The 26845-nt window shown below is 35.8% G+C and overlaps 1 protein-coding gene and 1 pseudogene across 7 annotated transcripts in view; one reads left to right on the top strand and one right to left on the bottom strand.

Moving 5' to 3' along the window:
* EXOC6B (exocyst complex component 6B) overlaps positions 1-26845 on the bottom strand; it is a 610253-nt gene that overhangs the window by 415469 nt on the left and 167939 nt on the right. The window lies entirely within an intron of this gene.
* Positions 8453-8609, top strand: LOC118357242 (annotated as a pseudogene).

The following is a 26845-nucleotide window of genomic DNA, read 5'->3' as shown; positions in this document are numbered from 1 at the left end:
AATAGAATCACCCAAAAAGTCTAGGCTAAATGATTTCCAAGAGACCCTAGACAAACCCAGTGACATGAGCCAGTCACCATAAGAAAAAGCAGAGTTTGGGAGAATATACCAAGAATGGATCAGGACAAAAGGCAAACATTTATGAAAGTACTGAGGATGGTCCAGTAATTTCCAATCACATTTATGTACATTGGCCTATGGAGACTATCAACATTAACTGCCAGCAATTCCAGGTGAGAAAACAAAAGTTCAAGGTTATATATGTCTTTCTGGTCCAGTATCACTCAGCAAAGCAGAAGGAAGATGTGAACCACCACATCCAACATACCGTGCTTCCAGTGAAATACTTTATAAAAAGCATCTTACTTACCTTATAATTACTGATTCCAGATATTTAGATGAATAAATAAAACATTTCAAAGATAGGCCATTTTAGCAATGAACTTTCCCACATCCTTCTATTAGTATCATTTCATTAGGCAATGAAAAACTGCACAGCTTCATACCAACAAATGAATTCATTTAACAAATATTTAGACAGCAACAAGAATATGACATATACATTGGTTAATATTAGAAATATAAAGGGGCGCCTGAGTGGCTCAGTCGGTTAAGCATCTGCCTTTGGCCCAGGTCATGATCCCAGGGTCCTGGGATCGAGCCCCACATCAGGCTCCCTGCTCAGTGGGGAGCCTGCTTCTCACTCTCCCTCTGCCTGCCACTCTCTCTCTGTCAAATAAATAAATAAAATCTCTAAAAAATAAAATAAAATAGAAAATATATTAGAAATATAAAGATTAATATAACAATTAGCTCAATGATGGAGGTATGGACAGGGCACCACACGAGCCCACTAACGGAGGAGAGGGAAAGAAAAAACTCAGGGAAAGCTTCTAAGATGAGGTGACCCAGAACTTAACCTTTTCAGTTTGTCCAGCCAGAAAAAGACCAAAACAAGCACAAGAGAAAATAAGAGGAAAGGAAGAGTGGCAAGAAAATGGAAAGAGAAGATTCTTGGGCTACGGTGGGACACCAAAAGTGGAAGACAGAGAAGGAGCCCATGAAGGAATTAGAAAACTAATGCTCATACAAACCAGTTTCTGGTATAAATGACTTCAAAAACCATCCAAGTTAGAGTTGCTAGGATGAAAATAGTGACACAAGATGGGCGGGAGAGGAACAGACAGGAACCAGATAATGGACATCCCTTGGATGCAGGGATAAGGAGCCTGGACATTACTTCTAGGTGAACCACTGCTCTGTGTGAAGGGGAGTTGCCCTCAGCTGCTGTCATCCCAGAGACTATGTAGAGAATGGACTTAAGGGAAAAAACAATGGAAAGCTGAAAGGTTGGTTAACTGACACCAAGATGAAGAGTCTGACCTGGGGCATTAGTACTAGAGATGGATAGGAGGTGGAAGACTCAAAAAATATCAAGATACAATTACTAAAACTTGGTAAGAGCAGAGGCTCTAGAGCCAGACTGCCAAAGCCTGCCAAGCTCTTCCACTTTCTAGCTGCAAAATCTTGGGCAATTTAACCTCTTAGTGTCTCAAATTCTTCATTTGTAAAATAGGGATAATTAGAGTACCTACCTCAATGGTGTGCTGTGAGAATTAAACGAGTTAACACATGTAAAGAGCTCAGAACAATGCATGACAAAGGATGAATACTGGCAAATGGGTTGGTAGCTATGGCAGCAGTAATGGTGATGATGGCTGTAGCAAGGAAATGAACGCCAAAAGAGGGAGGAGTGCCTGGGTGGCTCAGTCAGTTAAGCATCTGCCTTCGGCTCAGGTCATGATCCCAGGGTCCTGGGATTGAGCCCCGCATCAGGCTCCCTGCTCGGACGGGGAGCGTGCTTCTCCCTCTCCCTCTGTTGCTCCTCCTGCTTGTTCTCTCTCTCTGTGTCAAATAAATAACTAAAATCTAAAAAAAAAAAAAGAGGGAGAGGGGGGATGAATGCCTAGATCCCTAATTTGTAACTAGTTAGTACAGCTACCAAGAAAGGAAGAAAAGAGAAGTTTTGTTCAGGCCTTCAGTATGAATGAACCTAAGTTTAATTTTGGATATTTTGAGCATCAGGTGTCATTCTGAGTTTCATTAAGGTGAAGTGGAACTGAAGGGAAAGTTCAGAGCAGATGAAGGTATTTAGGAGTCAACGAGAAATGGTTGGCAGTTGAAGTCCTGAGAGTTTTCATGTTTCCTTAGGCAGAAAACTTAAGAGTAGAAACAAAAAAATGGCCAAGGACGAAAGTTGGACATTATTACAAGTGGATCAGAGCAGGCTATAGAGTCCGTTGGGGGAGGAAGGATCATGCTATATTTAAAAAAAAAGTTCTTAAAACAGCTTGAATCACTAGCAAATCATGAAGAAGATAACAGAATGTGAGAACGGCACTAAAAAGGAAGATAAAAAACATGGCAACCAGAGAGAGAGGGAGAAAGAGAGAGGAAAGAAGAGACAAAGATGAGGAGATGGAGACAGAGAGAAGAAAGAAGGAAGGCTACTCCTGCCCAGAACTCTTGTTTCCACTCAACTGCCCAACCCTTTCCCAAAAACATCATTTTAGTCCTTCCATCTTTCCTGCCAGTATTTCCCATTCAACAGTCGAAATGTACCACACTCACTGAGACAGATAAAGCCAGTCTGCAGTGGTAACATAAGAAGGAGACACAAGCAATTCACCAAATGCAAAGTTTTTAGATACTGATTATGATCAAGACAATGTGTAAGAAGCCAAAGATGAAATGAGGTACAGGAGGTTAATCATTCGTTTAAAGAATTTAAAACCGGAGCGCCTGGGTGGTTCAGTCGTTAAACATCTGCCTTCAGCTCAGGTCATGATTCCAGGGTCCTGGGATCAAGCCCGGCATCAGGCTTCCTGCTCCACAGGGTGCATGCTTCTCCCTCTCCCACTCCCCCTGCTTGTGTTCCCTCTCTCGCTGTGTCTCTCTCTGTCAAATAAATGAATAGAATCTTTAAAAAAAAAAAAAGAATTTAAAATCTCACTATAGATTAGTCAGGGCAAACAGGTAAAGAAATAAGGCTCAATTAAAAATCATATGAAGATTACCAAATTAATGATCAGAGAGTAAATGCTATACTCTTTCAAATGAAGGAGAAATGCTCTATAGGCTGGAGTGACTGGGAAGCAAAACTAATAGAGTGGGGAAAAATGCAGAATTAGAAATGCTGAATTTCTGATCCTGGCTATGCTCTTGAATTTATTTTTTTTAAGATTTTATTTATTTATTTGAGAGACAGTGAGAGAGAGAGAGAGAGTGCACGAGAGGGGGTATGGTCAGAGGGAGAAGCAGACTCCCCACTGAGCAGGGAGTCTGATGTGGGACCCGATCCTGGGACTCCAGGTTCATGACCGGAGCCAAAGGCAATCACCTAACCAACTGAGCCACCCAGGCGCCCCTTGAATTTCTTTTTAATCCTCCAATCCCAATTCTAAATCTATTAAATGTAGATAATAATACCAACAGCTACACCACATTAAGTTTCTTAGGAGAATCAAGTGAGATGATGCATATAAAAGTATTTTGCCAATGGTAAGTAATGTAAAAAAGTTAACTAATGAAAGATGAAGGAGACCACACTTCTCCCTACTCCTCCAACTAAGTAGAGCTAAAAATCCTGGACATTATATATAAAGCAAACATAAGAGATTCAGAGAGGTGGAGTGAGGTAGAAAGACTGGTTAGGGACCTCAGAAACCAAGGAACATCAGGTGATGAGTTCCCTGGTGAGTTGCTTTTGTTTTGTTTTGTTTTGTTTCTTTTTGGCTTCTTATATCCCACAGTAGGTATAAGGCTAACAACCAGGTAAAGCTAAAGCAGACAAGGTCAAAGAAAAGCCCCGGCTCTCTAGCCAAAGGACTAAAGAGGGGCAACTACCAGGACAGCAACCTTTTAGATAGTAACAATCCCACTCCAGCCAAACATCACAGGCAAAAAATATGAACCCCACCACTCCCCAATCAGAAAAGGCTGAATGGGAAGCCTAGATTTCCACCCTCATCAGGCAGTTAACAAGGCCCCTCAACATGGATGTCAGTGGAGGTCATATGGGGATGCTGGATTTCAACCCCCACAAAGTAGTAGTGAGACTATGGTAGTATCAGAGAAGGCCCAGTGAGAAGTCGGATTCAAGATGAGTCAACCCCAAGCAAGATAAACCGAAAGAAATCCATGCCAAGACACATCAGAATTAAAACCCTGAAAACTAAAGACAATGAAAAAAGTCTTCAAAGCAGCCAGAGAAAAATGATACTCACCTATAGAGAAAGAACAATTCAAACAATAGCAGATATTTCATCAGAAACTATGGAAAATCAAAGGAAATGATACAATATCTTTCAAGTGCTGAGAGAAAAGAACTGTCAACCCCAAATTTTATATCCAGCAAAATTATCCTTCAAAACTAAAGCAGAAATCAAGACATGTCTTAAATATCTCCATTAGAATGTCTTGAGACATTCTAGTAAGATGCAGGAAAACTAAGAAAATTTGTCACCCACAGACCTACCCTAGAGAATGCCTAAAAGATGCTTTCTAAATAGAAAGGAAATGATAAATGAATGAATCTTAGAACATCAGGAAGGACAAATAATAAAAAGAGGGGAAAAATGAGTAAATACAGTAGGCTTTCTTACTCCTCCTGAGGTTTCTAAATTATATTTGATGATCAAAGCAAAAGTATAATATTGTGTGACATAGATTTCAACATACACAGAGAAAAATTTTAAGACAATTATATTATTAACAGAAGACGATAAAGAGACATAACAAAGGTAAGATTTCTACACTTCAATGGATAAACTGTTGATACCAGTAGATCTTTACAGTGATGGAATAATTCTATATATTGACTGTGACGATGGTGACAGGAATCTAGTCTAAAATAGCAACACACAAATACATTGTACCAATGTCAGTTTCCTGATTTTGATATTGTCTATAATTACGTAAAACATGGTGTCTGGAGGAAACTGGGTGAACTGTGCACAGGATTCTTTAAACTATCTTTGCAATTTTCTGTTAATTCTATAATTATTTCAAAATAAAGCTTTTAAAGAAGACTAACTGAAGATATCAAAAGCCCATACAAAGAAGGTGGCAATTGATCGGGGATTTAGATGTAGTGCTGGGTTTTAAGTACAAGCCAAAACTATAGGTCACCTGAGGTCCTGATGTGTTCACAGGACAATTTTGGTAGGAAGACATTATTTGAGTAAAGGAACAGAGGACAATGAGATTAGAGTGATAGGCTGGGATAGGCTGTGGAGAGCCTTGATGGCTGGTCTCTGTAACTTGTAACTGTTCTGCAGTCAATAGAAATCTTGGAAGTAAGTGCAAAAAAAGAAAAAAGTCCAAACACGAACAGTTTCACTAACAGTATGGTAAGACTTAGATTTAATAAATAACACTAAAATAACAAAATAACACTAAACACAGGAACATAACTAATGTGGCTAGAAACAAAACACCACATATTTTAGGCATGCACTGGTAAGCACTAAGATTGAGAAAAGCACAGACTCCAGAATGAGAAAATATAAGGAACACATAATGTGATAAAGCAGTGCCCCATTCAACTATAGAAGCAGTAATATCCCTGGAAAGCAGGTAGCATCAGTGGTTTCTTTTCCCTATGTCTCTTCTCCATATGTGTCCAAATAACAAGATTCTCAGAGAAGAAATCAGCAAACAAGATCAGTTTTTAAATAATAATAATAATAAATACTAGCTATTTAGAGAACACACCACATGGTAAAAGAAGTACAGGAAATCAGTTAAACGTGGGTCTGAATTCTAGTTGTACCACTTACTAGGTATGTGACTTAGATTAAGTAATTACTCTTTTAATGCCTCAGTTTCTACCTTTATAAAAATGAGATGATGTCAACCTCACAAGGTTACGGTAAAAGTTAAATGAGATTATGTAGAAAGCAGTTAAAGGAACTAAATAATTAGTGGCCTGCATTATTTTTCATCTGCATATATTATGTTTCAGTTTTTTAAAAAAATCTAAAGGCCACATAAACATAAACCACATAAATTTTTTAAGGGATAAAAGAAATAAAGCAAGTGTGAAATTTCTTTGTTAAATTAGAGTGATTTTTAAATTTTTTACAAAGCCAAAAGTCAGAAGAGGTCTAAGTTAGAGATCATTAAAGCCTGCCTCATCTGTCAGTCTTTAATAAATGATTATTAATATTAAAATACAAGCATTATTCAGAGTAACCAAAGTTCTTTGGGCTGAGTTTTGTGTGCTAAATTAGCTTTCATTTGCCCCTATACTCATACATGGAAAATAAAAATTTTAGAAAAATCTCTAACCTTATTATCTCATATTACAGGAATGGAAACAATAATAGTAATTTTCTATCTAAATATGACCTGCTTAAATATTTGGATACAGTCCAGAAAGGAGGTACAACACTGCATTTTCATATATATCCTCTTTATTAGTGTTTGAATCAAAAAAAGGTAAAATTTCAGTAGGAGGTAACTACAATTTTTTCTAAGTTTGCAATTCATTGACTCTCTCAAAACCCATGATTCATTTCTGGGAATAAATTTCAATAGCATATAATAAAGTAAAATTAGATAGTCTTAAGGTTGAAAAAGTGGTTTTATTTAGCCCATCTCAATTAGAGCCATCAGAAATATTTTTAAATTAAAAGCATAGTTTTATGGATATTAGAGTTAGATTAAGATTCTACTTTTTACAACATGGCAATATACACAAGATCTTTGAAAGAGCTGCCATTTGGTCCTAATATTTGGATTGGACATAATTTAAAAATCCAATAGAAGAATGGTTCAATAAACTGTTGCACAACCATAAGATTATACAATCACTTAAAAATGGTTTCAAATATTTAGTTATGTGAAGAAATACTCATAGCATTATTTTAAAGATAAAAACCTACATACAAAACAATATGCACATTGTATGATCCGAAATTTATATAACATTATTATTAAAAAAAAACAAATGTGAGAGCTATCTTTGGGTTATAAAATTCCATGTGATGAAATTACATGTTACCTTCTAAATTTTCTACAATGAGCATGTATTGTCTTTACATTAAAAAAAATGTAAGCAATCCATATTAGTCCTCAAAAAATTTGGAAGCCACTGACTTAAGTCCTGTCCTACTCACTGAACAGAACTCCTTCTAGGTAGGGTAGAAGAATGGTGACAACGCATCAGAGGACTCCAACTCCACTTCAAATGCCGTCATCACAAAGTTTAAAAGGTTTGCTATCCAACTTTTCAAAACCTCTGAATATAAGTTATTCTGGTGTATCATTAAACCCCAGCCTCCTCTCTTTAAGTGTCTGTGTACATTTCTGTGATTCAGAAACACACCTACTTCTCATCGTGTGACTGTATATTTGCCTATCTCCAGATGGTATAACCAAATTAGATTATAAAATCTCTTAAAGTTGCTCTATTCTGGTTGACTTAGAGATAAACAAGCACTTCGACAAACAGAATAGTCCTTGAATTCCTAGAAATTAAGGAAATTAAAATTCTAATACTTTCAATGTGAAAAAAGAGGTACTCTTATGGGAACTAGAAAATATTTCATGAATCCAGATTCACATAATTTAGGTAAATCTTTGGCAAATAAGACTATTTTGGTTTATTAAAAACAGCTATATGTTCTCTAATACCATTATTAAGTATAATAGATGCATAGATTTTTAAATTCTACTATGTTCTTCTTCCTATACTTTACCGATCAAATAAGCTAGTGCTGCATCTACTTAATGTTTGAAATCATGAAAAATGTAAATCTGTGTTTATCCAAATTGAAAAATTATTCTGACAAATTTTATTTCAACAGTAACTATGTCAGCTTAAAAAGACAATTTCCAACATCTTTAGGTAACTTAAAACCTTGGACTAATACTAAATTTAGTTAATTAAGGGGCAGTCATTAGATACCTGGATTATTTCTAGGTAAGATCGAGTATTAAAACACTGATTATTAAACATAAACTTAAGTTTATACACTTTTGCTTCTTACTTCAATATGCTACAGAGAGGTTACATATACTTGAATGTGTTAATGAATGAATTCAGTTTTGCCACTTTGAAATGTGTATGGATAAAGAAAACTATACAAAGTTTTGGGAAAAAATTTTACTTGTCATGACTAAGGTTTCATGGGCTTATTTATAGGATTTTCATAAAGAACTTTAGTTAAACAGATACTATGTTGATACAGAACTACAGTTTAGTTTTCTCTGTTAAAAATGGCGAATTTTTCTGGGATTCTTGGTCTGCTCTCAATAAGAGGTTGTAAAATATTACTGTTTACCCTCTTGTGTAGTTTGCCCAGAGAGCAAAGATTCTGTACCTTAATCAAAAAACTTTCCTCTTTTTCGCCACCATCCTGCTCTGTGTGGCTGACTGTTTCTCGCCATGTCTTCTCCCATGACTTTCAGAATCAATCAATTCCTGGCCAAGAAACAAAAGCAGAATCATCCCATTCCCCAGTGGAGTCGGATTAAAAACTGGTAATAAAATCAGGTACAACTCCAAGAGGAGGCAATGGAGAAGAACCAAGCTGGGTCTATAAGGCGTCACACATCATGAGATGACACACCTAATTGGCATCACATATTTAATTAAGCTGCATGAAAATCATGGGTTCTATCCTGTCACTCTGTAAACATCCTTCCCAACTGGCCATAGACATGTTTTATCAGGAAATGATTTTTCTCTGTTACTATGCCTCTGCACCAGTAGGTTGGTTCAGTAATAAATGTGAGACCTTTCGGCTCTACTGCTATTATGTTTCTGATTTGTGAACTACTGAATTCCCCCTCCTGTCAGATCATGCATAGCACTGTCAGATAGAACTTTCTGCAGTGATAGAAATGTCCCTTGACAACCAAGTATGTAAAGTGTGGCTAGGAGGCGCCTGGGTGGCTCAGTGCCTTAGGCTCAGGTCGTGATCTCGGGGTCCTGGGATCAGACTCCCTGCTGAGCAGGATGTCTGCTTGTCCCTCTGCCCCTCCCCCCACTCATGCTCGCTCTTTCTCAAATAAATAAATAAAATCTTTAAATAAACAAACTTTCTATGGTTTATGTTGACTTTATTATGTCCTTGATTATTTAAGAAAACAAACATCTCTCAGAAGAGAGGTTTCTTTAGAATCATGTTGCCTCCTATTTTTGCTTTTAAAATCTTTATTGTTGTTTTGATTAAAGAGATAACCAAGTATTGGTTATAATATATATATAATATAACCAAGTATTACTTCCCTGTAACCATGAACCTTAAGTATTCAAATCTCTTAACAACCTTTGATATTCCTAAAATTGAATCCTAAATGATATCTTTTGCACATAGAATTATCTTTGAGATTTCCGAGAAGGACCCTGGAAAATCACAAAGGACTTGTTCTTTTACCTTGCTAGAAATACTTAGGTTTAGTTGATAGGTTATTATTGATGAGTTAGCAAATCAGAAGAGATGCGTAGCCTTCCCTAGATTAAATCTGGAAAATGTGGTGTTTCAGAAATTGTATGCTGTATGAGAAGATCCAAGAAAACTGTAATGTCCTCGCTGTCCATGACAGGCATCCATTGATCAGAGTCTTGGTGCCGCTTTGCCTGACATTAGACAATAGTACGGTGTCATCCATCATAATTTCAGTTATTGTTTAAAGTGTTAACTTGGCCACGACTCTACTTCCTTAAGTTAAATCTTCCAGAACAGTGGTTTTCACCTAGGGATTCACATCACTTATCCATTCAATTTTATTAATATAAAGATGTTTAGGACCAACTCGAGACCTACAGAATCTCTTTACTTGATATATTTTGTGATACATTATGTCAGGATTATTGTGTGATATCTGAAGATATTTTTATCTGTAAAGACTGTGTCCATTTTTATGAATTAGAGGCAATATGCACTTTTTTTTGGAAATAGAGGTAATCAATATTTTAGACTAAATATTTATTAAAATTTTTTAATTGACTTTTATTTTTTCCATGCCACAGAAACAACCAAATTCTAGGTGCCTTATTATCATGATAAACCCTCATTAGATATTCCACTTTTAAAGTAAGTCAAACACAGCCAATTTAAATCTTTTGTCACCTACAGATATTCTTCTGATGTTTCCCTGAAACTACCTGCAATCAGCTACAGGCTAGAATGCTTCATCTTCAACAAAGAAATCTCAGAACCCTTTGGAAAAGGATTTTGGCAGGTCCTGTTGAGTACAGGACTCTGATGTATCACTTAACAACTCTGAGGCAATATTAGTAGAATAAGTAAGAATTTCTAGAACAGTTGAAAGCAGATGAGTTCATGAGACTGATAACCCAAAATGAAGCAGAACAAGAATTAATGAGAGAGGACTAAATGAACTGGTGAATGATTGTAATTTTTTATTGGAATACTGCTCATGTTTTGTTCTATTTCTGAATATATAAGGAAATGTTTTCCAGTTACACTTCTGTAGTCAATAACCAAAACTAAATGCTAATAGGGAAGTTTAACCTATATACTGTTTTCAGTCCTCAGTAGAAATGAAGAGTAAGATACAAAGAGTAACTTTCTGTATTTTTTCCCATTAGATCAAGAACAGAGGATCTTATTTTACTGTATTTTATTTTTAAAAGCATTTATGTAGTACCTGCCATTTGCCATTCTAAGTACTTTACACATATTACCTTATTTAATTTTCCTATCAACACTATGAAAGAAGAAATAGACACCAAGAAGTTAGGTAGCTTCTCAAGGTCACACATACTGTAAGTGACAGAGCTGGGATTTGAAACAGACTGGCCTCAGAGTCCACACAGTATTAACCACTACACTCTTCTACCTACTAATCAACGATAACAGCCTGGTGGTCTGTCTTTCCATATCTTTTTCCATGCTCAAGAACATAATAGTTTTTATTTCATATAAAAAGAGACATAAAAAAGACTTTTGATACTATGTAACATTTGTTCACTTAAAAAATTCCAATTGAAACTAAAACAGTCTTTTCATGTTTGTCTATAATTACATAGTCAAACACATGTCCAGAGTCCTAAAGACAGCTCTGCTAGGATCACTGCTCTCAGTTATCCCTCATACAAAATTTATTGCCAGTCTCTGGAGAAGGACTGGCCCTCTTGCCTGTCCATAAGGATGGCAAGGAAACACCAGTTTCTTGTTTCCCCTATTGTCCTCATTCCAGCAACTCATGAGAAACTCTTCCATGTAGCACATCTGGAAGAGAACTTTTTTTCCAAAATTTGCTAGCATGTGCCAAGAAAGGCTCCAGGCCATACCAATTACCACCAAATTCCTGCACTATTCTTCAAGATCCCAAATGTCATGCATTCTCTCAGGACTGTTGGTCTTTTACTGAATTGTATAAATATCCAAGGATATTCCCATTCTTTTTCCATTGCTACAAGACCACCACAACAGATCCATTACAAGTCTAACTTCAGGAACTTCACTTCCAATTCACATTTGGTCATCGTTTACACTACACAATGGTTTTCAATTGAATTTACTGCGGTTTTTACAAAACTATAACTTTTCCACGGTTTCAAAGAGACTAAACTTATATGTTCTGGCTATCCTTCAAAGTTTCTACTCATCCATCCCTCCCTTCTGAATTCACCCTCATTCAGAATTTAACAGTAGCTTTTCCTTTCCTTTTTCAGGACTACTGCATAAATCAAGGAATTTAAAGTGACATTTTCCCCCATCTCACAGAATGCCTCACCAGATCTAGAAAAAAATAAAAACTCCAAAATACACATTTTTTTTCACTTAAAGAGTAAGAAATGACAAAATATAACACTATCCTAAATTCATTCTTGTAGAGGAACTCACATTCAACAATAGAAATGAATGGCTCTTTCAACATTCATCTGGCTGGATCCATCAAGAAGAGAACATCAAAAACTAATGATGTAATGTATGGTGATTAACATAATAAAATAAAATTTTAAAAAATATTTTAAAAATTAAAAAAAAAGAAGAGAACGGACATTAAATGGTGATCAAAAAGAGAATAACAAGGACTCCTAATAGTATTTAAAGTTCCTCATAAGGCAATAAATAGCTAGCATAAAAGCTCTCAAATCTAAATTAAGAAAAATTTAAGATTTAGCCTCATCCAAAAAATGTTAAATTTCCCATTTTTAGGTGTCTGACTGTAGACTAGTCAACCCCTACATGGGTTACTTGACAAGAGGATTCAAACTGTGAGATTCTGTGAATTCTCTTATTTAGCGGTCTGACTATGCCACCAACAGTTATCTCTCCCTGTTCTGATAACCTTTACTATGCAATGCCTATACTATTTGCTGTTTATATACCACCACTGTAGTTTCTATGTGTAATAGTTTTGTCTTCCTATTCAGACTATAATAATATTAAAGACAACATCATGACCTTTTCGTAATTTTTTGGCTTCTAACTGGCACAACACTTTACACATACTACTAGACATCGTTATGTATGAGAAAAGGGAGCATTTTCCTCCCCAGTACCCTATAATCTACATAAATGAGAGAGAAACCCTTTTTAGTTTTTATATTATTTTTAAATATGCTTATTCGCAATCTAAGGTGTACTAATCTTAGGCTGTGGGCTGAAGTTTGATCCCCACTGGGCAATGATGTTAATTAAGATTATTCTGACCTATGTCATACCGGATAGATACTACTATTCAGAAGCAACTTTAATCTCTGTTTGATGAGTTTGACTGAGTATTCTATTGCAGAGGGTGGGCTAGTGGAAGATTTAAGGAGAGCAGATTCAGATGAATACCTGAGTAAGTTCAGTGAGGAAAGACGACCCTCTGAGCCATTATGAAGACAGGGAATGGAAGCAGAATCCATGTACAGGCTTTTAGTAAGCAAGATGGAAAATCAGTGTCTTGTTTTTCTTGAGCTGTTCTGAATGCTATTCTGCATGCAAAATTGTTCCTTTCTTCATCTCTGCTTCTCAAGTTACGGGAAGTCAGGGCAAACTGCAAACCAAATTCCTTCCCTAATTGAGTCTAAGCCCCTGCAAATGTACATATTAAGAACACTCTCCATTTCAGCAGTGCTCCCCTTACTGGTGCCACATCACAGATCCCTGCCCAACTATATCATGACTTGCCGCTCACAGAGTAGAACCTTTGTAATTTAACAAACTACGCTGTACACTCTTACACAACCAGTGTTCCATCCACAGAAACCACTCCTGAGGTCAAAAAGCTTTTTGATGGAGTTAGCTTCAAGTAGAAAATATACTCTTATATTCAAAGGACACAATAAAATTATTTGTAAAAGCTTACATGAATTAATGAAAAGTGTTGGTTGTTTTTGCTTATGGTAATCAGTTGTCATACATAATGCGGCCACCTTAGAAGCAAGTGTTCTGCAGAAAGCTGGTATAAGCCTATCATTTTCACACAATCTCTCTCTCTCCGTCCCTCTCTCTTTTCATTTTTCTTTTTTTCTGCAGAGAAGATGATATAGTGTATCCCTGATGCTTTAGGTCCTTGTATTCAGAAAATTACAAGGTTGGAAAATCCACTCACAAGAAACACAAAAATGTAGTATATAGAAGGTTGAGATTCCTTTGTTTCTCCTTTCTTGTTATATTTTTATAATACATGAATTCTTATAGATGCATTTGTTATTCTTTGCTAGTTTTCTACACGCAGGATGTAGAAGCCATTTAAAGCAGAAGATTAGCCTTTAAATGCAGTTTTAAGCAAATGTGGAATTAGCAAATTTTTATAAACATTTACTATTTTTAAAATATTTTTATAGAAAATTCAATTATTTTTAAAATAATATTTACTGTATTGAATGTTATAAGATTAAATAACACATATGGAGTCACATGTAGAGTAAGGAATGCTGTTCCCATCCCTCTGCTTTCTTCTTCCTGTACCCTAATCTTTCCCCAACCCCAAAGCTTCTACCCATTTGATATAATGCTACTCTTGGTGCTAAAACATTACAACTCTAACCAGTTTTCTGTGTTTAACCCTTTTAAAATATAAAGCCGTATCAATGGCTCCCAACAATTCTGTTTTCCAGATTAAAAACATATTTTACTCCTTCAACTCTCGTCATACACAACAGTGTTTTGTTGGACAACTACTCTATTTCCTTTCCCCTGAAGATGTTCTGCTTCACTTATAGCCTATTAAAGTATGGCTCCAAAAGCTGAAAATAACATTCCAGGTATGTTCCAAACAAAACAGAATGGAATGATCATCTCCTTCATCCAGTACTAAACTATTCATGAAGCCTTGGCTTTTTGAATGACCACACTGCAGTGCCTTCCTACACACACACACACACACACACACACACACACACACACACAGAGAGAGAACTTATAAACTCTTCCCATCTTGTACTTAACAGTTATTTTAGATTTAAGAGCAGTGCACTATACTCAAGATAAAATTTTATTGGATAAAGCCAATTCATCACCCTGTAGAGACCCATCAGAATCTTGATTCATTTATTCTACCCATTAGCTAGTAATCAGAAATATAATACATATAATAAACATACAATAACATTTTTATTCAATGAAAAAGCTAACACTCAACATGAAGAGCAGCAAGGGCAGCAATCGTCTCTCCTCACTGATTCATTTATCACTGTCCTTTATATTCAATCAGTTATCTATTTATTCATCTTTTTACTCAATTCATCATCCTTCACTGTGTATAAACAGTGACTAAGATGTCAACGATATAAACAATGTTAAAACTAAGAAACAGTTACAAGAAGTGAATTATTTTCCAATTCCTAAATGCACCATCCTCTCTAGCCTTCAGGCCTTTGCAAACTTTGTCTCCACCCACAACATGACCCACCTTCCAAGCCACCTTCATCAGATTCCTTTGTCTCAGCTGATATACCACTTTCTATGGGGAGGTTTTCCTGGGTTAGCTATCCCTCTCCTAGGATTCAAAACTACTCTGTACTTCCCCTATTATAACGTTTACTGTACTTTATTATAATTTCTTCTTTACTTGTCTTTAATACTCACCAGACTGCAAGCCTTTCGAAGTACCATTAGTCATGGATATCATTACATCATGCCAAGCCTCAAACAGCCAATAAATGCAGAAAGAATATTATGGACAGAGCAAGAGATCTGGTTACCCACCATCCTTTTATAAGTTTCAGGGACTAATTCTACCATGCCTCACATCAGTGATTGAGGCCTAACCCTCTTTAATCATCCCTCATCCTCCAGACTCATCCCCACATGCTCTCTAGATCTCCTAAGTGAGCAATCACAAATGTGTGACCTGCCAATAATTAGAATTCAGACCGAAATCCAGGTTTCCAACATCTCTTGGGGGAAAAAAATTAAGGCTGGTAATAATGGAAATAATAAAAAATATGAAAATAATCAGCTAGAACTGAATAGTAGGCCTTACTATGCTCATTTATATACCTGCTTAATTCCTCGGGTTAACTGAATAGGCAACATCTGGGCAAATATGACCTAGTCCTATCCATGTTCATTACCTCTTTCCCCAACCCTTCCACTGTGACCTCTGGAATCTCATACTGAGATCAAACTCCTATATACCTTTCTATATTGTACAATAAATGCATACATATTTTTCTGAACAGAAAACAAAATAAAGCTTTTTATATTTTTTAAAGCAATAATGCTACCAGAAGTTAGGAAATACAGGATTACTTTTCAAGTTAAGTAAGAGAATAGAACTCCCAAGCTAGCTAATTAAACAATTACAGTAGGAAAAATGGCAATCCTAAAGCATATTAACTATATTTTTGTCCTGGAAAAAAAAATTCTAATGCTCAAGTGCAAATCTCAGGAGGAGGTAGCAACATGCGTAATAATGTTACAGTAGTCAACCCTAATGGAGAAACACTGGCACCGTACCAAATCACCAAACTAAACTAAATAATCCCAAAGTGATGTCCTAACATAGCAAACTACATAACAGCACATTCATCATGACTTTGCATTACCACCACTAATCAGAACATCCCACAAAAATTAACTTTTACTTAGAAAGGAAAACATACCACAGTGTGGACAGGCAATATGGCATAGTTAATATTCCTTCACAGGTCTAGAGCAAAGAATTGTATGTGTTTGTATTTAGAGATGTATGTACATATATGTATATCTTTGTGTGTGTGTAAAACAATGTAACTTAAATGAGTCAAAGCTAAATTACCCATAATCCCACATCACTACTATATAGAACTCCTACTACTCCATTCCATCACTACATCCAATCATAATGTTTAACTCTGACATCAAACCTGTAAAAGATAATGTACAAGCACATGGGCATGTGCAGGAGTCAAATTCATAACAGAATACAAGGATTAGCCAATCCATGGTGATGCCAACTTCGGAAGCAATTTAGATTTTTATAACACACTATATACTAAAATAAATTCCAGATGTATTAAAAATGAGTTAAATTAAGGGAAAAAAAACACACAAGCCATTAAACACAAAACAACAACAAAAACAAGATCAAATATAAATATCCAAACAAAAAACAACAATAAATCACAAAGGAGAAAGAATAGAAGATAATATATTGGAGTGAATACAATTTGATGATTTAACAAAAAAAAAAAAAAAAAAAAGGAAAAGAAAGAAATAAACCTAGGCCATTACCTCCCAATAGAATAGAAGAATGAATAGGGAAATGAGCACACAATTCACAAAAGAGAAATATATCCAGTGGATAAACACATGCTAAAATGTTTTTGGTCTTACTAGTGATTAGAGAAATGCAAAATAAAACAATGCCTGTTAAATTTTAGGAAACTGAAGAAAATAAGAATACATTCTACCAGCAAGAGTGCAACAAAACAGAATCTCTCTGAAAGTATCAGTAAGATGTGAAAAATCAATTTGGAAAAAAAATTTTTTAACATGTAGCCAAGAGCCTTAAAGATATTTATATTCTTTAACTCAATAATTTCATTTCTCAGAGAATCTATCTTAAATGATTTTAATATGGAAAACTCTACAGGCACATAGTTGGTGTTTTAATATTTTTTAAAGCCTGGAAATAATCTAAATATCCATTATTTAGAAAAAATAATTGATTAACATATAGCATAATGACTCTCTAATATATTCCTTAAAAGAGACATTTACACAGAATATATAACATGAAAATACTTATAAGTAAATGTATAAAATAAGATAAACAATTGTACATATAGGACACTGAAGAATGTGTTTTTCAAAGTATCTTCATGAACAAAAATTCTAGAGAAAAGTAAGCAAATATTAAATAACGGTAATCTCTTACATTCTACTTAGTTTACCCTCTACTTCTGATACCCAATATTACATCTGATAAGAAATTACAATAACTAGCCCCCAGGAATTAAGTCCCCGACACCAACTTCTTGATTTACACATTGTTTCCCAATGACGGGAATGAGATACAAACTGACTTCTTTAAACTGTCCTGCTGGAATAAACTGTTCCCTCCTGAGTATATCCATTGATGCATCTTTTTAAATTTTTATACTACAGCATTTATTTACTTCTGACTTATTAGCTGATTAGCTCAACAGCAAATTACCAAGCACAAAATTTGTCTCTCACACCAAATATTAAGGCCCTTAACAAAAAGTACTCTATCTGCCAGCAGGTGGAGGTACAGGGATTCTAAATATAGGAGCATATTCCTGGCCACCTGTCTTCATGCCCCTGAACTGGGGAAAGAACTAGGTAGGATCATACAGTGTTTGTATTGTTGTTGTTGTTTTAATATCACTTCCCCATCTCCTATTGCCGTCAAGATTCTGAGGCCTTGGTGAGAACCACTGGTATAATTAAAACAAAATGAGTTTGGATTCGGACTGCTACCTGAGTCTGGTCCTTTTTATCCCTCCAAACTTAAATTATTTAGCTCTTAGAGCTCCAACACCCTCCTCTATAAAAAGGAGTAACAAGGGGCGCCTGGGTGGCTCAGTCATTAAGCATCTGCCTTGGGCTCGGGTCATGATCCCAGAGTCCTGGGATCGAGCCCTGCATCAGGCTCCCTGCTCTGCGCGAAGCCTGCTTCTCCCTCTCCCACTCCCCCTGCTTGTGTTCCCTCTCTCGCTGTGTCTCTCTCTGTCAAATAAATAAAATCTTAAAAAAAAAAAAAGGAATAACAATATCTGTCTTACAGATTTATATATATTTTAAAGATTTTATTTATTTACTTGACAGAGAGTGCACTAGCAGGGGGAGCAGCAGAGGGAGAGGGAGAAGCAAGCTCCCCGTGGTGCAGGGAGCCTGATATGGGGCTTGATCCCAGGATGCTGGGATCATGACCTGACCCAAAGGCAGACGCTTAACTGACTGAGCTACCCAGGTGCCCCTTACAGATTTATATTAATATTTAATTAGCAAACAGAGGTAAAACACCTAGAACAGTATCTTGGAGCTCATTCAAATTAAAGTTTTAACTTCCCCTTAATAAAACTGCTGAAGTGTCAACTACTGTGTTAAGCACTGAAATATTGTTCTAGGGCATTGTAAGCTAGTAAACAAAACAAAGTTTGTTCCATTAAAAAACTTAGAATTTTGTGAGAATAAAAATAAACTTTAAATAGTCACACTTATAAATTTAGAATAACACTGTTATAAGTACTATAAAAGAAAAGTTGACAGTGTTATGAAGTAGCATAAGGGATCTAACTTAGATTGCTAAGGGCCAAGAAAGTTGCCTTTGAAAAGATGATATGTAAGCTGAAATCTAAAGGATAAACAGGAGATATCTAGGGTGACAGTGGAGATAAGAATGATACAGATGAAAGAAAGTGCATGGGTGAAGATCCAAAGACGAAAAAAGAGTTGAAAGGTTTTAAAAAAAAAAAAAAAAAAAAGCCAGTGGCTGCAGCACACTGAACAACCCAGAGACTCAAGATAAGAGTAAAAAGATCCAGACTATCATGTTGGCAAACTACAGCCCATGACCCAAATCCACTCCATAGCCTGTTTTTGTAGAGTCCTTGAGCTAAGAATGTTTTTTAACATTTTTAAGGATTGTACAAAAAAAATAAGAAAAAAGCTACAAAACAAGATACCACTATACACCTACTAGGATATCCCAAACACTGGTAACACCAAATACGAGGATGTGGAGCAACAGAAACTTTCATTCATTACTAGTGTTAATGCAAGATGGTACAGCCACTTTGGAAGACAGTTGGGCACTTTCTTACGAAACTAAACATACTCTTACCATGTGCTCCTTGGTACCTACTCAATGGAGTTGAAAACTTATATCCACACAAAAACCTGCACATAAGTGTTTACAGCAGCTTTATTCATCATTGCCAAGACTCGAAAACAACCAAATAGGTAAATACACTGTGATACTTTCAGACAATGGAGTATTATTCAGCACTAAAAGGAAATGAGCTATCAAGCCATGAAAAAACATGGAGGAACCTTAGATGCCTATGACTAAGTTAACACAACCAATCTGAAAAGACTACATCTTTATGACTATAGCTACAGGACATTCCAGAAAAGGCAGGACCATGGAGACAACAAAAGACCAGCAGTTGCAGGGGTTGGGTGGGCGGGAGGGGGTAAATAAGCAGAGGACTTCTAGAGCAGTGAAAATACGCTGTACGATATACTATAATGATAGATATTTGTCATTATACATTTGTCCAAACCCATAGACTATACAACACTAAGAGTGAACCACACTGTAAACTAAGGACCTTGGGTGATTATGTGTTAATATATGTTCATCAATTATACCAGAGGTACTACTCTCATGTGGGATTCTGATAATGGGGGTGACTATGCATGTGTGAGGGTAGGGAGTATATGGGAAGCCTCTGTACTTTTCTCTCAATTTTGCTGTGAACCTAAAACTGCTCTTTAAAAAAGTCTTAGAAAAAAAAACTAATAAAAAACAAAACAAAAAGCGAACTTCAACATCCAGAAAAATAGGTGTATTTTTTCCTACTCTACCTAAGTATAGCTAAAAACTCTAGACATTAAATAAACATTCAGAGACCAGGAGGAAAGGCAGCAGACCATCTGGGGACTTCGGGACCCAACAAACAACATGGCAGTGAGTTCTCTGGGTTTTATTTTGACTCATATACCACACTGAGTACTAGAGAAGCTAGCACCATGGAAAAGCCAACAAAAGCAGACAAAAAAAGGTCCAAAAAGTTCCCTGTCTCTAGCCAAAGGACCAGCAAAAGGGCAGTCTACCAAGACAGAAAACTTTTACACAGTAACTACTCTACTCCTGCCAAATACCACAAAAAAAAAAATGCAGCCCCATCCACCACCACCTCATCAAAGGCCTAATGAGGAGTCGATATTTACACTCCCTCCAGACTACCATGGTGCTCTAATTCTTCCCCTCCTTTAGAGATGCTGTCAGAAAAGGGAGAGTAGGGAGCCAGATCTTTAATGCCCACCAGGCAGTAACAAGGAACCTCTACACAATGTCAATGGAGACCATGAGACAGAATGGAAAGGAGACACAGACAAATTCACAGTTATAGTTGGAGATTCAACACCCCTATCTCAAAACTGAGAGAACAAGTAAACAGGAAATCAGCAAGGATAAAGAAGAACTCAACAATGCCATCAATCAACAAGATCACATTCATAGAACATTCCTCCTAATAACAGCAAAATACCCATTCTTTTCAAGTATCTACAGAACATATACTAAGATAGACCACATTCTGGGACATATAACACATGTCAACCAATTTAAAATAACTGAAATCATACAGTGTGAGCTTTGAAAACAATGAATCTCCCACACGCTTGGAAACTAAGCAAAACACTTCTAAACAACACATAACTCAAGAGAAAGTCTCAAAGGAAATTTAAAAATATACTGAACTGAATGAAAATGTAAATAAAGCACATCAAAATTTGTGGGACACAACTAAAGCAGTGGGAAAATTCATAGTAGTAAATGAACACATTAGAAAAGAAGAAAAAAAACTCAGATCAATAATCTAAGCTCCTACCTTCAAGAAACAAAAAGAGCAAAATAAACTCAAAAAAGCAGAAGAAAGGAAATAATAAGGATAAAAGCACAAATCAATTAACTTGAGAACAGGAAAAATAATAGAGAAAAATCAATGAAACAAAAAGGTATTTCAATGAAAATATCAATAAAATTGACAAACTTCTAACAAGACAATAAAAAAAAAGACATAAATCAGGAATGAACCAGGGGATACCACCACAAACTGTGCTAATATGAAAAGACTAATAAGGGAACAATACAATTCAACACACATAAACTTGACAAATTAGATGAAATGGACTGATTCCTTGAAAACTACACAAAATAATCAGACTGTGGTACATCCATAACATGAAGTAATGTATCTCAAGAACAAGTGAAAAAAAGCCAATCCCAGAAAGTCACATACTGGATGATTCTATTCACATAACATTCTCAAGTAACAAAAATAGAAACAGATTAATGGTTTCCATGGGGGAGATGAGGAGGTGGGTATGACTATGAATGGGCAGCATGAAGGAATTCTTTATGCTTAATGCAATAGTTCTGTATCTTGATTGTAGACTGAGGTGGCAGTTACAGGAATCTACACACATGTGATGAAATAACACAGAACTAAACACACACACACACACACACACACACACACACACACACACACACACACACACACACACACACAGAGGTACATCAATTTCCTGGTCTTAATATTGTAGTTTAAGTATCTAAGACGTAACTACTGAGAAAAGTGTGTGAAGGCTCTATCAGACCTCTTTGCAACTTTCTGTGAATCTATAATTATTTCAAAATAAAAAGTTTTTAAGGGACACCTAGGTGGCTCAGTCGGTTAAGCATCCAACTCTTGGTCTTGGCTAAGGTTGTGATCTCAGGGTCATAAGATCAAGCCCCGCATGGGACTCTGCACTCAGCGCAGAGTCTGCTTCAGATTCTTACTCCCTCTCCCTCTGACCCTCCCGCAAGTGCTCTCTCTCTCTCTCTCTCTAAAATAAATAAATCTTTTTTTTAAAGTTTTAAAAAGTTCATATGACAGACACTGTATGTGGCCCCCAATGCCTAAAATATTTACTATCTATATTTACTCTCTTGCCCTTTATACAAAATATTTGCCAGCACCCGATGTAGAGTATTTGGAGAACGGAGACAAATGGAAACAAGAAAATAATTTAGGAGACTATTTCATCGCTCCTGAAAATGTTATACATATGCCAAGCAGTAAAATCCTGACTCCTTAAAAATTAAGGTTATCTGGGACGCCTGAGTGGCTCAGTCATTAAGCGTCTGCCTTTGGCTCAGGTCATGATCCCAGGGTCCTGGGATCGAGCCCCACATCGGGCTCCCTGCTCCATGGGAAGCCTGCTTCTCCCTCTCCCACTCCGCCTGCTTGTGTTTCCTCTCTTGCTGTCTCCTCTGTCAAGTAAGTAATTTTATTTAAATCTTTAAAAAAAATTAAGGTTATCTGAAGAGTAGTATTATTCAAGTATTCACTGAAAAGTGAATTGAATAAAATCAATGACTAAGTAAATGAATAACAACAAAAACAACACCCAATTTTTAACTGAATGTTACTGTGTATCAGGAATTATACTAAGCACTATCTATACTTTATCTGCTTTAAACCTTCAACTACCATTTGAGCTAGGTTTTTTACCTTAAGCTGTAAATTCTAGAAGTTAAATTCCTCACCCAAAGCCTCACTCTTAGAAAGTGTAGAGCCAGGACTCAAAATTCAAGTAGTCTCACCCACAAAGACTACAGTTCTAATCTACAATTCAATACTGCCTGTACTACACTATCCTCCACCTTTATCTGTGAATGAACAACCAAATAAGATGCAAAAAATTACATTTAATACCAAAATGAAGTAGCTAGACCTAAGTTGATATAAATTTAATTGACCTTTGAAAAGGCACTTGAAAGGAAAACCTCTAAAGAACCTCCAAGAATAACTAATTGATTAGTAGAAGACGTTACAATAATTTATTTAGTGAATATTAAGGTATCTAATTGGAATATCTACACTTACTACAGCTAAAAAATTCAACGCTTTCATTCTACTTGAAGACAAAATATAAGTATGATACCATGATATATACAGATTCAGGTGTAATTTGGGCTGCCTCTGGCAAGGGTAAGAATTAAAAACCTTCTAAAAGTCTCTTCTAAATGATCCACAATCTCTACTTTGTAATTTATCCATTTTACAAATGAGTTAACATATGTTACTTTTCCAAATTTCTATAAAACAAAACCATACATTGCCAGGTAAGAGAATTCTGATATATATTATATTAAATATCAAATTTCTTCCCCAAAATAAGAAAACAAAACTGAGTGATTATACCTAATAAACATAGTAGCTGGAAAGCAATCTTTTAAAAAGAAGCAGGGGGGCGGGCAGCAGGACAGTGAGTTAAAAAAAAGTGTAACCATCTGGCAACCATACAATATTTGAGAAAATGTTAGTGTTCTAATTGAGATCTAATTGAGTTTGATTTACTTGTCAAGATAATTGCTTCAGTATTAATTAAATATGTCTCCTGCAGCTGCAGAGAAAGCTAAACCTTACATTCTGCTGATTATATAGGATACACATCACTCATTCAAGTCAACATTCCTAGGCTCATGTTACCCCCAAAATAGCTCTCTGTATATTGATTATTAACATCTCAGATTTTGACAGTATTTTCTCCATAAATTAAGGCTACAGTTTCTTAGATTTTGAAAGGAAACTGGTGAGGCTACCTAGAGATTAGTCAGAAAATGATTTAATGATTCACTTATCAAACAATAATATTCAATTCTGAAAAGCTCTTTCAGAAGAGAAAATTTAGTTTTAAATCCATTTAGTATCTGAGGCACTACAACTACCTCTATTTTATTGACCAACAAAATTAACATCAGAAATGACCTTTATTTATTTTCTTTACAATACTTCTTACAAGGTTTTTTTGCAAATTAAAACAAAAAAAAATTGGCACTTCCCATTGTCTCACATAGTAAGTACTTCCAGAATTTATTGGCAGTCATTAAATTTTCCTCCATATATTGAATTTAAATTCTGCTATAGAATCCAATTATTTTTCCTCTTGAAATGGTGGAGGATAGTTGATCAATATTCTTAGAAAATTAACTGTGCATGCATATACTTAAAGACAGCTATTAGATCATCCTACCAATTTTCAAGCTACTTATACTCCTCCCAATTCCTTTAATTTTGCCTCATTGGTTCGACTTTCTAGCTCTTTAATCATCAGAGTAATTCTCTTCCAAATCCTTTCCAAGGGTTTTATCTTCTGGTAGAACACAGAGTAAAGAGAATTCCAGTCTAATCAGAACACATTACATGAGTTATACTTAGGGCCCTTTACATCAGTGCATCTCTACATCTCATCTTCACGTTTCATTTTTCATCCATTCATTCACTCAGTCATCAACAATTATTTCTGAAGTTCCCACTCTATACTAGGCACTGATCCCTACTGTCTGAGGGCATAGTCTAATGGATTAACTCAGACAAGGAAAGAAGCAACTAAAAAACAACACTGGAAGGTCCTATGTTAAGAAAAGTAAAGTCCTGGGATAGAGCCCCATGTCAGGCTCCCTGCTCAGCAGGGAGCCTGCTTCTCCCTCTGCCTGCCGCTCACCCTGCTTGTGCTCTCTCTCTCTGACAAATAAAAAAATAAAATTAAAAAAAAAAAAAAAGTCAAGCGGGCTCCTGGGTGGTGCAGCTGGTTAAGCATCTGACTCTTGGTTTCTGCTCAGGTCGTGATCTCAGGGTCATGAGATTGAGCCCCACGTCAGGCTCTGCACTCAGCAGGGAGTCAGCTTGACATTCTCTCTCCCTCACCCTCTGCCCCTCCTACTCATGCTCTCTCTCTCTCTCTCAAATAAATAAATCTTTAAAAAAAAAAAGTAAAGAAGCGATGGAAGTACACAGAAAGGATACTTAACCTAGAATTAGGAAGTAGTAAGGGGAAGAAGTACCTTGGAAAAACCTCCCCAAAGGAAACAACATTTATGTTGAAGTTACCAGGAGTTAGCCAAGTCAGGGGTCAAATAGTAGGAAAAGCCCCACAAACAGTGAAAAAAAAGTGTTCAGACCCGAAGGGGGGAACTAAAATATATTCTACATGAACTAAGATAAAAGAAGCTTAGAATATATGGAAAGTAGAAGTGGAGAATTATAAAAGACAAACAAGAGAGGAAACAGTCTGCATTTTATCCTGGCAGCTAAGGACACATTAAGTGCTTAATGTTTCAAATTTGATTTTTACAAAGATTACTCCAGGTGCTTTGTAAACAATGGACTGGAAATACATACAAACAGCAGTATGTATTTAAGGTTCTTCTATGTCTTTTCATGGAGGTAAGGAAACAAGACAGTCTATTCCAGAAACCCAATGATGACATAACAGACTAAATCGAAGTAATGGCAGAAGAATGGCAAGCTGAGGAAAGATTAAAGAAATATTTAGAAAGTAAAATTGATACATCTTTACAACTGATTGCATGTGAAAGATTAGGGGAGAAAGAAATCATGTATACTTGAGATTTTTAGTTCTCACACTGAACCCGAAAAGAATTAAGTCTTCTTCTACCTTATCTTTTTGGTTTTTAAATTGTCTTATATCGATTTGTTCCTTTATTTAAAAATCTCTCCATTATGGAAAATTTTAAAAACACACATTAACAGAAAGCATTAAAATCACCACATTTCCATTATACAAAATAACCACGGTAAATAGGTTTGTGTATACTTTCAATTATTTTTTACAAGTGTACATTATTTATCTCACTTAGAAGAGTAGAATCACATTACAAGCACTGTTTTTATGGTCTGTATTCTTTCCCTAAATATTTAGCTAAACAAAGTTGTTCTCAAATATGGTCCCCAGACCATCAACAGCACTAGATGCTGATCAAGTGCAACCTCACAACCCCCAGAGCTAATCCCTCAATCTTGAAATTCTAGGTAAAAGCTTTTAATGTGTATTCTCAAATTTTCTATCATTGACTAATACTTCCTCCAATCAGCAATATGTGAGAATGACAGTTTCTCTACATTCTTGGTCACAGTATATTATCACTTTTTGAGAATCTCTGCCAATTTCATAGGTGACAAATGACATCATATTAAAGTTTTAAAGAACATTTCTATTATTTTTCCTGAACTCACCTTCTTTTGTAAACAATCTATTCATTTCTATTGCCCATTTTTATGAGGCTCTTGTCTTTAGAGTTCTCTGAAACTAAACATCTTAACTATTTCTTTATGTTCCAGAATATAAATGTTTTCCAGTTGTTTTGCCTGTCTGGTTTTTTTTAGGCATGATTTTTTTTAAATAACATTTTGCATTGGTGTGGTACATTTGTCACAACTGATAACCAATCATGATAAATATTATTAACTAAAAGTCCATAGGTTAATGCTCATTCTTTGTGTTGTACAGTTCTGTGAGTTTTGACAAATGTGTAATATATCTACCATTATGGAATCATACAGAATAGCTCATTATCCTAAAAATTCCCTATGCTCTACCTATTCATCACCCCCCCAAACTTGCATCCCTAACCCCTGATTTTTTTACTGTCTCCCATAGTTTTGCCCTTTCCAGAATGTCATATACTTGGAATCTTACCATATGTATGTAAGCCTTTTCAGATTGGCCTCATTCCCTTAGCAGTATGTATTTAAGGTTCTTCTATGTCTTTTCATGACTTACCAGTTCATTTCTTTTTAGTGTTGAATAGTATCCCATTGTCCGGATGTACCACA

Source organism: Zalophus californianus, chromosome 8 (assembly GCF_009762305.2).
Source record: "Zalophus californianus isolate mZalCal1 chromosome 8, mZalCal1.pri.v2, whole genome shotgun sequence".
NCBI classification, from domain to species: Eukaryota; Metazoa; Chordata; class Mammalia; order Carnivora; family Otariidae; genus Zalophus; species Zalophus californianus.
The sequence above is the reverse complement of the archived record's forward strand: the minus strand, read 5'-3'. Positions and strand labels throughout refer to the sequence as shown.